General features: G+C 40.2%; 1 protein-coding gene across 5 annotated transcripts in view; it reads right to left on the reverse strand.

The window, feature by feature from the left end:
* Positions 1-14,230, reverse strand: part of UTRN (utrophin) — a 580,690-nt gene that overhangs the window by 165,660 nt on the left and 400,800 nt on the right. The window lies entirely within an intron of this gene.

Consider the following 14,230-nt stretch of genomic DNA (forward strand, 5'->3'; position numbering starts at 1 on the left):
AAAATTCATATGGAATGTTATGAATTTTAAAATGTGGAACCAATGAAAGAGCACAATAGCCAAGGCAATCCTAAACACAAAGAACAAAGCTGGAGGCATCATGACACCTGACTTCAAACTATACTACAGGGTTATAGTAACCAAAACAGCATGGTACTGGTACAAAAATAGACATACAGACCAATGGAACAGAATAGAGAACTCAGAAATAAGGCTGTACACCTACAACTATCTGATCTTTGACAAAGTTGACAAAAACAAGCAATGAGGAAATGATTCCCTATTCAATAAACAGTGCTAGGTAACTGGCTAGCCATTTGCAGAAGATTGAAACTGGATCTCTTCCTTACACCTTATACAAAAATAAACTCAAAATGGATTAAATACTTAAATGTAAAACTCAAAAGTATAAAAATCCCCAAAAGACAACTGAGGCAATATCATTCTACACATAGGAATGGGCAAAAATTTCATGATGAAGACATCAAAAGCAACTGCAACAAAGGCAAAAATTGACAAATGTGATCTAATTAAACTAAAGAGCTTCTGCACAGCAAAAGAATCTATCAACAGGGTGAACATTACAGAATGGGAGAAAATTGTTGCAAACTATGCATCTGACAATGGTCTAATATCCAGCATCTATAAGAAACTTAAACAAATTTACAAGGACAAAAATAATCTATACCATAAAAAGTGGGCAAAGAATATGATCAGAAACTTTTCAAAAGAAGACATATGTGTAGTCAATAAGCATTTTTTTTTTTTTTTTTTTTTTGAGACGGAGTTTCGCTCTTGTTACCCAGGCTAGAGTGCAATGGCGCGATCTCGGCTCACCGCAACCTCCGCCTCCTGGGTTCAGGCAATTCTCCTGCCTCAGCCTCCTGAGTAGCTGGGATTACAGGCACGCGCCACCATGCCCAGCTAATTTTTTGTATTAGTAGAGACGGGGTTTCACCATGTTGACCAGGATGGTCTCGATCTCTTGACCTCGTGATCCACCCGCCTCGGCCTCCCAAAGTGCTGGGATTACAGGCTTGAGCCACCGCGCCCGGCCAATAAGCATATTTTAAAAAAGGCTCCATATCACTGATCATTAGAGAAATAAAATTAAAACCACAATGAGATACTATCTCACACCAGTCAGAATGACTATTATTAGTAAAAGGTCAAAATATAACAGATGCTGATGAGGTTGAGGAGAAAAAGGAACACTTTACACTGTTGGTTGGAGTGCAAATTAGTTCATCTATTGAGGAAGACAGTGTGGTGATTCCTCAAAGACCTAAAAACAGAAATACCATTTGACCTTGCAATCCCATTACTCAGTATATACACAAAGAAATATAAATCATTCTATCATAAAGACACATGCACAAGTATGTTCATTGTAGCACTATTCACAATAGCAAAGACATGGAATCAACCTAAATGCCCATCAATGATAGACTGGATTGAAAAAATGTGGTACATATATACCATGGAATACTATGCAGCCAGGAAAAAGAATGAGAGCATGTTCTTTGCAGGAACAAGGATGGAACTGGACACCATTATCCTGAGCAAACTAATGCGAAACAGAAAATCAAATACCACATCTTCACTTATAAGTGGGAGCTAAATGATGAGAACACATGGATACATACAGGAGACCCACATACACTGGGGGCCTAACAGAGGGTAGAAGATGGGAGGAGGGTCAGGATCAGGAAAAATAACTGTTTGGTTATTTAATGCCTGGATGATGAAATAATCTGTGCAACAAACTCCCATGACATCATTTAACAAACCTGTATGTGTACCCCTGAACTGAAAATAAAAGTTAAATAAAATAAACATAAAATCTAAAAAATAAATAATTAAAAGATAAAATAGGCAAGGTGGTGAAATCATTGAAAATCACAATATCAATTGTAAGTAGAATCAATGTTATGATTTTTCACTTTCTAGTGCAACACGAGGCAAAGTCCAAGATTAAAGGCAAGGAATAGAGAGGGTGTGGACCCAGGAATGTCAGAGACCAGAAAATAGAGGAAGTTAAAAGGGGAAAGGAAATTCAAGGTCCTAACACTGCTGAAGTATCTTATGATGGGCTCCAAACTAGGGAGAACGGGTTAACAGAGTCTGAAAAGAGGAAGGGTTTAAGCAACTGAAGATTAGAAGGAAGATGTGAAAATTCAGGAAACAAAAAGATAAATGTTTAAAAGCTGGAGAATTCAACAGCTGAAAATACTGGAGGATGTGAATTTTAAAATAATCACATTGGGGCCCGGTGTAGTGGCTCACACCTGTAATTCTAGCACTTTAGGAGACCGAGGTAGGTGGATCACTTGAGGCCAGGAGTTCAAGACCAGCCCAGCCAACATGGTGAAACCCCAACTCTACTAAAAATACAAAAATTAGTTGGGCATGGTGGCACGTGCCTGTATTCCCAGCAACGTGGGAGGCTGAGGCATAAGCATCACTTGAACCCAGGAGGTGGAGGCTGCAGTGAGCCAAGATGGCACCATTGCACTCCAGTCTGGGCAACAGAGCAAGACTCTGTCTCAAAAATAAATAAATAAATAACCAAGTTGAAATATTGTAGATCAAGTATATAAACTGAATAAACTTTTTTTTTCTAGATGGTGGATGGGAAGCATTGTTAGCATGCCTCTTCCACTTGGAAAGACAAAATAGTATGTAGAGATTCATACTGTGAACTTATTTCCAAGAAGCAACCCAGGAACTTAACAGGAAAACTGACAGACACCACGCCCTTTGAAAGAAGCAGCAGGCTGCAATGCACATCATGAGCCAGGCCAAAAATCGTAAGTCCCCAGAGTGTGAGAAGGGGAGAAACTGCCTACGGGATATACACTGGGGAACCTGGCAATCCAGGCCAGGAGAAAGGCCTTAACCCTACCCAGTTCTGGAGCGGATGTAGTGAGCAATGGGGAGTAGATGAGAAGGAACCACACTGGGATGTGCTGTGTGTGTGCATTTCCAGTCTCCAGAGGGATGGAGGGAAGCCATTCCCATCCTATCTCACAGGAGACCTCGCGGAGGTCAGCCAACTCACTCAGGCAGGGGTTGCAGGTTGAGAGAAGTTCCCAACTGAGATTCATGATGTAAACTTGAGTGGGGATGAACCCTGTTGGCCAGAACCGAGGGGCACCTGGGAAGTGAGCTGTAGCCACAGGCCCAGGAGCTGAGTGCCCCTGCTTCATGGGCAGACAAGGAGGGGCATGGCCTGAAAGTCCCGCAGTTTCCATCACCACTGGGAAAGCTTATGGCCTGGGGCAGTTTTGAGTTTGAGCGCAGACTGTCTGGAACTTAGTTAGCTATTGCTGCTAGTGGAATGCTGCAGATGTGGGACCTGCCTTGGGGCTTACTGATGCCTGCTAACCCCCACTCCTCATTTGCATTCTTCTGTGAAGCAGAGGCAGCTGTAGGAAGTGTCCTCCAATCCCAGCAGCCAGCAAACCGCCCTCCAATCCCCACTAGGGCTGCTGCTTGCATCCACCCATGGAGAGTCAGAGCATGGACTTACTTGACCCACTTCCCTCCTGGCTTTGCTCCTTCACTCCTCTTGGTAGCTTAACACAAAAAAAATTGAAACTTTTGAGAGCTCTACTACAGCCTCTCCCATTGCCTAGGATACCAGAGTGCCTCCCCTGGGTAATATAAGACAAGCATAAATCCCACCGCTACCACCACAGCTCTTTTCCAAGTGCCACCTCCTAGCTAGAAGCCAACTGACACAGTCCATGATAGCATCTGCAAGCCAAATAACACTGCACCAGGAAGGCGAAACTTGTGTGACCTCAGCTGTTACCATTACCTGCATCACCCTGGCTAACCAAGAGGCCCTGAGTCTGCCCATGTGACCTGTTTGTTACTATTACACATGGCATATGAGAAAGCCACCACACTAAGGCTATTTATAACCAAGGAGTATCACAGAGTCTACATCACTCCTCTGCAAACTCCATCAAAGCCGGCGCTGGCACCCACCGCTGTGAGACTTCAGGACAGGTCACATCACTGGATCCCTTGTGGACATTCCCCCGCATCAGCCTGGACTGTGGCAGTCCACGTGGGTGGCCAGACCCAGAGAAGCAGCAGCAGTCACAGTAGTCTGGCCCTCAGGGATTCCTATTCCTAGGGGAAGAGGGAGTGCTCCACATTAAGGGAGCAACTTGTGGGACAAAAGACTGACAAAAGAATGAAGGGCTGGGTGCAGTGGCCTACACCTGTAATCCCAGCACTTTGGGAGGTCGAGGTGGGTGGATTGCCTGAGGTCAGGAGTTTGAGACCAGCCTGACCAACATGGTGAAACCCCGTCTCTACGAAAAATATAAAAAATTCGCTGGGTGTGGTGGTGGGCGCCTGTAATCTCGGCACTTTGGGAGGCTGAGGCTGGTGGATCACCTGAGATCAGGAGTTTGAGACCAGCCTGACCAACATAGTGAAACCCCATGGACTCTACTGAAAAAACAGAAAATTCGCTGGGCATGGTGGCAGGAGCGTGTGATCCCAGCTACTCGGGAGGCTGAGGTAGGAGAATTGATTGAACCAGGGAGGCAGAGGTTGCAGTGAGACGGGATGGAGCCACTGCACTCCAGCCTGGGCAACAAGAGCAAAACTCCATCTCAAAATAAATAAATAAATAAATAAAATAGTGAAGATGGCCGGCCTTGAGTCCCAGATATTTCCACCTGGGGGAAGTTTCTTTCAGCAGAGGCATGGGTGTAATGGTGGGCTCCGTGGAGAAAGTCTGTGGCTCTGCCCCAACTAACAGGCAGCCCTGGTGCTCATGAAGGGTCTTGGAGAAGGGGACTTCTTCCCTTCACGCACCATTGCAAACACTCCTGGGGCTTCTCCCACAGGAACTTGGCATGGGTACACCTATAGACAGCCTTTCTAGAACAGTTCAGGGTGACTGTATCCCCACAAGAGGAGTGCCCTCCAGGTTCGGGCTTACATGAGGGGTTGAGTCACCGTCCCTCTCTATATGGAACATCAGCATTCCAACAGATGAAAAGAGGTACCTGTGTAATCTGAATGGCCAAGAAACTGGGTCAGGAGAGTGACTAGGTGGTGGGGCTTTCCTGCTGGCCTGACAGGAGGGCTGAGGTAGCTTCCTCCCTTTCCCCTGAAAAGACCTCAGTGCATTTCCCTGAGAGATCCCCTAGATGCCTCTGTCAAGGCTGGGACCTCTGTGCATCAGTGGGTATTACATTACCACCTGCTTTAGACAGTTGGTTTTTAACTCATGGATACATCCACTACTTGCCTGAAGCCTGAACTGTTCAACTTAGTAAATAAAATACTGGGTAAAATAAATAAGTGCACACCACTGGGGAAGCAGATAACCTTCCAGAGACCACTGCCATTCCAATGCCACAGGAGGCAGTGAGCCTGCTCACACAACACACACATTACTACTACAATGAGAGTCTGAGAAAGCCATCATACAAAGACTCTCTGTATAGTCTTCACCCCTGAAATCATGCAGAGCTGAATTAGGTTACAATAAACTATCATCATGAAAGTCACATCCTCAAGGAAAGAAAAAGAAATTTAAAAAAACACATAGTTGAATCAAAAATAAATTCAAAAATAATTAGAACAAATAGTCTTCTGCAATGAGAAGAAGCCAGAAAAATAATTCTGGCAATATGACAAAACAGGTTTCTATAGCACACCAAATGATCACACTAGCTCTCCAGCAATAGATCCAAACCAAGATGAAATCTTTGGAAATACCAGATAAAGAATACAAAAGGATGAATATTAAGTTACTCAAGGAGATACAAGAGAAAGGTGACTAATACCATAAATAAATTTTAAAAACAATTCAGGATATGAATGAAAAATTTTCTAATGAGATAGATTAAAAAATCAGAACTTCTGGAAATGGAATACATATATAAGGAATTACAAAATGCAGTGGAAAGTTTTAACAAAAGAATAGACTAAGTAGAAGAAAGAATTTCAGAGGCTTGTCTAAGGTCTGTCGAAAGACAAGGCTTTCAAATTAACCCAAACAAAAATAAAGAAAAAAGAATGAAAAGAAATGAACAAAGTATTCAAGAAATATTGGATTACGTAAAAGGGCCAAATGTAAGAATCGCTGGTGTTCCTGAGGGAGAAGATACAACAAACAGTTTAGAAAACTTATTTGAGGAAGTAACTGCGGAAACTTTCCCTAGCCTTGCTAGAGATTTAGCCATTTAAATACAAGAAGCACAAAGAAGTCCTGGGAGATTCACTACAAAAAGGACATCACCAAAGCATCTAGCCATCAGGCCACCTAATGTCAATGTGCAGGAAACAGTTCTAGGAGCACTGAGACAAAAGCATCAAGTAACCTATAAAGAAAAACTTACTGAACTAACAGCAGACTTAGCAGAATGCTAAGTCAGACTCCGTAGAACCCTTAGAAGGCAACAGGAATTGGGATCCTACCTGTAGCCTCCTTAAACAGAAAAAAACCATCAGCCAAGAATTTTGTATTCAGCAAAACTAAGTTTCATAAATGAAGGAGAAATGAAGTATTTTTCAGACAAGCAAATGCCAAAGGAGTTTGTCACATGCATATACATTTAGGATTATAATATATTCTTGTTTGATTCTTTCCTTATTATAGAATGATCTTGTTTGTCTTTTTTATTGTTTTTGCTTTAAAGTCTGTTTTATCTAAGAATAGCTACTCCTCCCCTCCCTTTTGGTTTTCAATTGCATCGAGTATATTTTTCCACCTCTTTACCTTGAGTCTATAAGAATCCTTATGTGTTAGGTGAGAAAGAGAAAATCTTCCCTAACTCATTCTATGAAGCCATTATCACCCTGATACCAACACCAGGAAGCAACATAACAAAAAAAAGCACAGACCAATATCCCTGGTAAAACTATATCAAAACTCTTCAACAAAATACTAGCAAACCATTAGGAGAAATACCTAATGTAGACGGCAGGTGATGGATGCAGCAAAACACCATGGCACATGTATACCTGTGTAATAAACCTGCATGTTCTCCAGAACTTAAAGTATAACAAAAAAAAGAAGAAAAAAAAAGAAAATAGCCCAAACAAGAATGTCTTCTGGGTTATCTCACAGAAGGAAGGAAGGAAGGAAGGAAGGAAGGAAGGAAGGAAGGAAGGAAGGCAGGCCTCAGCCAGAGAAAAGAATAAAATAATGTCTTTTGCAGCAACTTGAATGGAGCTGGAGACCATTATTCTAAGTAAGGTAACTCAGGAATGGAAAACCAAACACCATATGATCTCACTTATAAGCGGGAGACAAGCTATGGGTATCCAAAGGCATGTAGAGTGATATAATGGACATATGAGACTCAGAAGTGGGGGAGGTTACTAGGGGGTGAGAGATAAAAAACTACAAAATGGACACAATGTACACTACTCGCGTCATGGGTGCGCTAAAATCTCGGACTTCACCACTATACAATTCATCCATAACTGGATGAACTGGTAACTGGATGAAATGGTAACTAAAACCACTTATACCCTTAAAGCTAACGAAATTGTAAAACTTTTAAAAGATAAATAAGTAAAAAATAAAAATGAACTGGATAAAACTATAAAGTTAGATAATAGTAGATACAGGTCCAGAATATAATAAGCTAATAAAGGAAGGCACCTCCCTGGATAGGACTCATAACTTTAATGTGAAGGAGAGCTGTTCTACTGATGAGGTTGCAAACAATTCTGATTTGATTTGATACAACAGAGGGCTCTTCACTAACTAATAGGGCAAAACCAATTGCATTTGGATGCACATGGCCAGGTTGAATGTAATAAAATAAAATGTGTACTCTGGAGAACAGTCTGCCCTTGATCTCCTGGAGATTATTTCAGGGTTGCCAAGATGACAGGAAATGTTAACTGACTCCCAGTGTGACCAGGTCTATGGGACTTAGAACAGGGGTTAAATGCATTTACAGATAAAGTAAAAAGAAAGCTGGAAACCAAAATATAGAAAGTTATGAATATGGATATTGGCACCAACAATAATAGCTGAGAAAAGAATGGAGAATAAAAGGTAAATGGGGCTGGGTGCGGTGGTTCATGTCTGTAATCCCAGCACTTTGGGAGGCCAAGGCGGGTGGATGACCTGAGGTCAGGAGTTTGAGACCAACCTGGCCAACATGATGAAACCCCATCTCTACTAAAAATAAAAACATTAGCTGGGCATGGTGGCAGGCGCTTGTAATCCCAGCTACTCGGGAGGCTGAGGCAGAAGAATCACCTGAACCCAGGAGGTGGAGGCTGCAGTGAGCCGAAATCATACCACTGCACTCCAGCCTGGGTGACAGAAGGAAACTCCATCTCAAGAAAGAAAAAAAAAAGAAAAGGTAAATGGGACACTTGAATGAATGAGGAATGTAGAAGCATGTCCCATATACAGATCAGGAAGAAGCAGGAGTAAGATTATGAAAGGGTAGAATAATGGATGCATTCACTTCTAAGAAGATACTGTTCAGAGACAGGGAAGCAATGCTGAAGACGTCACAATGAGGATGACAATTTTCCCTCTTATCCCTGTGTGACAAGGCTCCCTTTTCAGCCAGTGTTTTCTGGCACCACATTAGATGTTAATGGCTGGCATTTGGACTGTTTTGTGTCCATAGCAGTTGGTAAAGGTTCAAAATATTCACACTGGCTGCTAGGTGAGGAAAATGAGGCAATTAACCTCTATTACAAAGAGTTGCAAGTAAAGTAGGCAATTAAGGGGAAACTCAACATTAATTTAGAGAGAAAAGTGACGGAAGAGGTTAGAGAAATATTTAAGACATAGGAGAATTTGCTCACAATAGAAGGCAGTATAAGGGGCAGATTGTGCATTAAAGAAATGAGAGTGGCCGGGCACGGTGGCTCACACCTGTAATCCCAGCACTTTAGGAAGCCAAGGCAGGTGAATCATGAGGTCAAGAGATCTAGACCATCTTGGCCAACATGGTGAAACCCCGTTTCCACTAAAAATATAAAAAAAATTAGCTGTGCACAGCAGCGCGTGCCTGTTGTCCCAGCTGCTCAGGTGGCTGAGGCAGGAGAATCGTTTAAACCCAGGAGGCGAAGGTTGCAGTGAGCTGAGATCATGCCACTGTACTCCATTCTGATGACAGAATAAGACTCTGTCTCAAAAAAAGAATGAATGAATGAATGAATGAATGAAAATAAAAGAAATGAGAGGAAAGAACAGAGAAGCAGCACTAAACAGTGTCCTCCACAATGATCACTTTCAATAGGGAATGAAGGAGTCAGGAGCCTGGGAGGTAGACTGCCTCTACAGATTTGTTATGACAACACTCCTCCTTGAGGAGGGATTTTCTCACTAAGCACACATTGGTCTCTTCTCCACTCCTGAAACTCACCGAGTCTCCACAGAGGTGAAGTGACGAATCTGATCTGTAAATTCAGGGAGAATAATTGGGCATGCTTAGCTCAGCCTATTTGGTTCTCTTGACAACAGGCCATGTAGATACTGAGTTCTTTTCTACTCTTCCATGTATGGTTTCTCACTTGAGAACCTTGACCAGTGACTGCTGGTGAGTCTGCCTCATTCTGGGGTTCGGTTGACAGCCCCACTCAACTTCACTCTAAGTTACCACCTTTAACCTGGACTCTATCAGTAATTCACATAGCATTTGAGTTCTCCATTGGCCACATGATGAATGCCCCTTGAGTTCACTTTGTTGCAACCTTGTTCAGAATCCAGCCAGCAAAGGGGAAAGCTGCTTGGTAGACCTTCTCAGAAATTCCCAACATTAGTGATTAGTGAGAGAAAAACACAGGGTAGAGAGAATTCCTGTGTCTTTTAAATGAGTGCCAAAGAGGTAATCAATGAGAATAATAATAGATAACAATTATTGAGCACATACCATGTGCCACTATTTTAGGCAAATGTAGAGACTAAATTAAATAACAAACCATTTTATCTTGTTATAAATATCCAAGAAATAACAAATATGCTGTTTTAATTTTACATTTCACTCATTTTTTTAAATATAAAAATGAAAAAGTTCATTTACATCTTTAGTTAAACATATCTAATCTAGTAAAAATGGCTTTTACCCAAAAGTCAGGCAATAACAAATGCTGTTTAGCACGTGGAAAAAAAGGAACCCTTGTGAATTGTTGGTGGGAATGTAAGTTAATGCAAACACTATGGAGAACAGTTGGGAGGTTCCTCAAAAAACCAAAAATAGGGCTACCATATGATCCAGCAATCCCACTGCTGGGTCTATACCCAAAAGAAAAGAAATCAGCGTATCACAGAAATATCTGCCATCCCATGTTTGTGGCAGCACTGTTCATAATAGCCAAGATTTGGAAGCAACCTAACTGTCCATCCACAGATAAATGGATAGAGAAAATGTATTTATACACAATGGAATACTGTTCCACCATTCCGTCATTTGCAACAATGTGGATGGAAGTGAGGATTATTATGTTAAGTGAAATAAGCCAGACACAGAAAGACAAACATTGAATGTTCTCAGTTATTTTGGGAACATCAAAACAATTGAACCCATGGAGATAGAGAGTAGAAGCATGGTTACCAGCGACTGGGAAGGGTAGTTGGTGGGGCAGAGGGCTGATGGGGAGAAAATGGTGATGGATCAAAACAATTGAAACAATTGTTCAAATCAACATCAAAACAATAGAACTCATGGAGATAGAGAGTAGAAGCATGGTTACCAGCGACCGGGAAGGGTAGTTGGTGGGGCAGAGGGCTGATGGGGAGAAAATGGTGATGGATAATAAGTACAAAAAAAATAGAAAGAATGAATAAGATTCAGTATTTGATAGCAAAACAAGGCAATTATAGTCAATAATAACTTAATGGTACATTTTAAAATAACTAAAAAAGTATAGTTGGATTGTTTGTAACACAAAGGATAAAAATGCTTGAGGGGATGGACACCACATTTTCTATGATGTGATTATTATACATTGCATGCTTATACCAAAATAGCTCATGTACTCCATGAATATATACACCTACTATATGCCCACAAAAATTAAAAATAAAATTAAAAAAATTTTTAAGCCATACAATCTATGTAAAAGCACAGACAGGTCAATATAGATACTGATACAACTGCCAGCTGTTATAAACCTGCAATACTGTCAACTATAATAATACAGAAAATGCATTCTCCTCTCCTCTTCCCTTCACAGATGAGTTCCTTCAGATAACTAGACTGAGTAGACTCAGTTCTATTTCCACGTCCTCACCTCCCCATCTGTCTGTTTAGTCCTCTACAAGTAGATTTCTCCCTCAACCGCAAAATAAAATCCCCCGGCAAAAGGCCACTAAAGCCCTTCTAATTGCTCCCAGACTCTACAGGCCTCATCTTACTCCACTTCCTCAAGCAGCTGACACCATAACTTATGTCCTTCTTTTGGAAATCCCTCTTTCCTTGGCTCTTGACAACATTCTCTCCTGGATCTCATCCCTCTTCAGGACAGAGACTTCTCAGTTTCCTTGCTGCTTCCCTCTCCTTTACCCATTCATTATGTATTAGAGTTTTTTGGGATTCTTTGCTTTGCCCTCGTCTAATGTTTTCACCCTCTCTAAACACTAACTCACAATGGTTACCTGCCACCTGTATCTGGACACCCTCATCCCATCTTTCTATTTCACCTACTGCTCTCTTTGGAAGAGCAAATGTCCATCTAATGACTTCGGTTATCTTCTGGATGTTTCACCAGTGCCTTATCAATGTGAACTAATTATCTATTCAATCTTCTTCCCTTTCCTAAATGCTGAAAGTGTCTGTCACCAGGTCTCCCCTCTTCAGAACGAGCTCATTCAAGGCATCCTCCATCATTGTGTGAGGATTCTTCCAAAGCGCAAACCTAATCATGTCACTCAAAAGGCTCAAAATTCCATCCACAGTGGAATGGAGCTTGGTTACACAAAGGTGTGCATGATTTATCTCTTACTCTCTCTCTACCTTTTTTGTTAACCATTGTTTTTTCTCCACGATACCAGCAGCAAATTGTATTCTCAACTGGACTTAATGTATTGATTTTCATATAAACATAGTGTTATTTCAAGCCCCCAGCTTAGTTACCCTTCCCCAGTCATCACCTAGTCCATCTGGAGAATAACTATATATGTTTTGAGGCTCAGCAAAGGAGTGACACCTTTTATGTAGCCTTTTTTGATGATCTGAAGTAAGAGTAACCACTCTCTGCTTTGGGCTTTACCTTAACATGAAAAGATTTGTGAACCTCTAGGGTTATGAACTATACCTTATTAATAGCAATGCCTTGAGTATAGAAATAAGTTTTTATTACATGCTTGAATAAGTGCTTGAATCCCTTGAGGTGAATTATCAAACTAAAAGTTATTTTAATTCATTACCACATTAATTTATTATCACATTTTACTGGAACGTCTGATCTACCTTAATGCAAAAGTCCACAGGCACAAGCATATTCTTCCTTCTTCTAAAAATAACATAAACTTACTTATTACATAATATTCTGACTACAGTTTATAAGTTCTTTCTTTTCAGGTTAAAAAAAAAAATGTGTCATGATAGGCTTAGGCAGTAACTCTCCCAAGCAAAAATTTTTTGTCTGTAACTTTTTACTTAGAATGATCTGTTTATAGGTCTTCATTAAATGATTCTTCCTAAAGAAGTCACTCTCTAAACTCTGGAAATCCCAGAACCATGTATACCATCTTCACTAGGACCAGCTCTGGAACTCTTAGATTGCTGGCATAGATGTTGACTTTGCTGGATGCTCAGTGAATACTTTTCACTATTAACGTTTTTAATATTTTTGTTCACATTTATGAAGACTAGACAGCTGCAACCTGATGGGATCCAGGCAGTTGAAAATTCAAGTCTTAAGCAAGTATAATCCCTCACTACATAGTACTCCCTAGTTTTCTTCTCTTACTAAGAAAGAGTAGTTGGCCAATGCTGACCTATTATATATTCCACTGGGAACTTTACACAGGACATCCATCTCCATGCTACATTGCTCCCTTCCTCACATGTAAGAGGAACTGCAAATTATATTCTCTAAGCTCCAGAAGAATACAAACATTTCAGGACATCTTATGAAAAAAAGTTTTTTAATTCATTTAGGGTAAGTAATCACTGAAGATTCTGTTCTCCATTAAATCTAGAAACCAGTTGAGGCAGATCCACTGAATTCCTTTATGTATAAAAATATTTAACTAGATGCTTTCTTAGACAGGATTTACATAGATTAGGGAACTATCAAATCATCAAATCATTCCATTCAATCTTCATAGCAATCATGAGTGTTAAATATTTCTATTCTGATTTTGTAAATAAAAAAATCTAAGGCTCAAAGAGGTTGAGTAATTTGTTCAAGATCAGAGAGTAAATAGTAAAGTCAGAGTCAAATTTAAGACCATTTGGATTAAAGGTTGTACACATAATACACAGTAAAAACAAAACAAAACAAAACAAAAACTGATCTAGAACTTCCTACCAATGTTCTGCTTTTAGATTTTTGCCCAGTGACATATTTTTCAGTCAGCATTCACTAAATTTATGTATAATTAGGACCTTTCCACTAACTATTAAATATGATCTTAAAGTATCTTGACCCCAATAACACTAATCAGTCTGTCACACTGGGTAATTTTTAAGGTCATTTCCTAGTCAGAATTCTGGTCCTAAGGTTCATCCTTATTTAATTTTACTCTCTCCAAATGCAGACATGAATCATCAATTTTCCACTGTAGTGTCCATAAGAGATATTTAATTTCTATAAATATATCTTCAAATGAAGCATACAAACAGCATGACTAAGCAAAACATGTTCACTGCCAAGAGTCAAAAAGATCTAGATTCAAATTCTGGCTTGGCACTTCTTAACCCCAAAACTTGGCAAGTTCCTTATATTCGCTAAACCTCTGTTTCTTCATAGAAGAAATAACTTTTCTGCCCACCTTACTAGGATTTATTGATTATGAAAAAAGTAACATTTGTAAAGATCCTAACAAATACTTAGTCAAGGTAAACACTCAGTAATTAGCAGATGTTGCTAATAGTATTATTACTAGTATTGTTACGTTTAAAATAAATGAACATTTCTGAATAGTCTAGCACAGTTGGTAGAGAATATTGGACATAAACGGAGCTTGATATGTATAATTCAAGGAAGCAAGCTTCACATTTAAATCTTAAACTATTTATGATAAACTTTCTCTTTCTGATATAAAAAA

The sequence above is a fragment of the Aotus nancymaae genome, unplaced genomic scaffold (assembly GCF_030222135.1).
Source record: "Aotus nancymaae isolate 86718 unplaced genomic scaffold, 86718_ANA_hifiasm-v0.15.2.pri h1tg000040l, whole genome shotgun sequence".
In the NCBI taxonomy this organism is placed as follows: Eukaryota; Metazoa; Chordata; class Mammalia; order Primates; family Aotidae; genus Aotus; species Aotus nancymaae.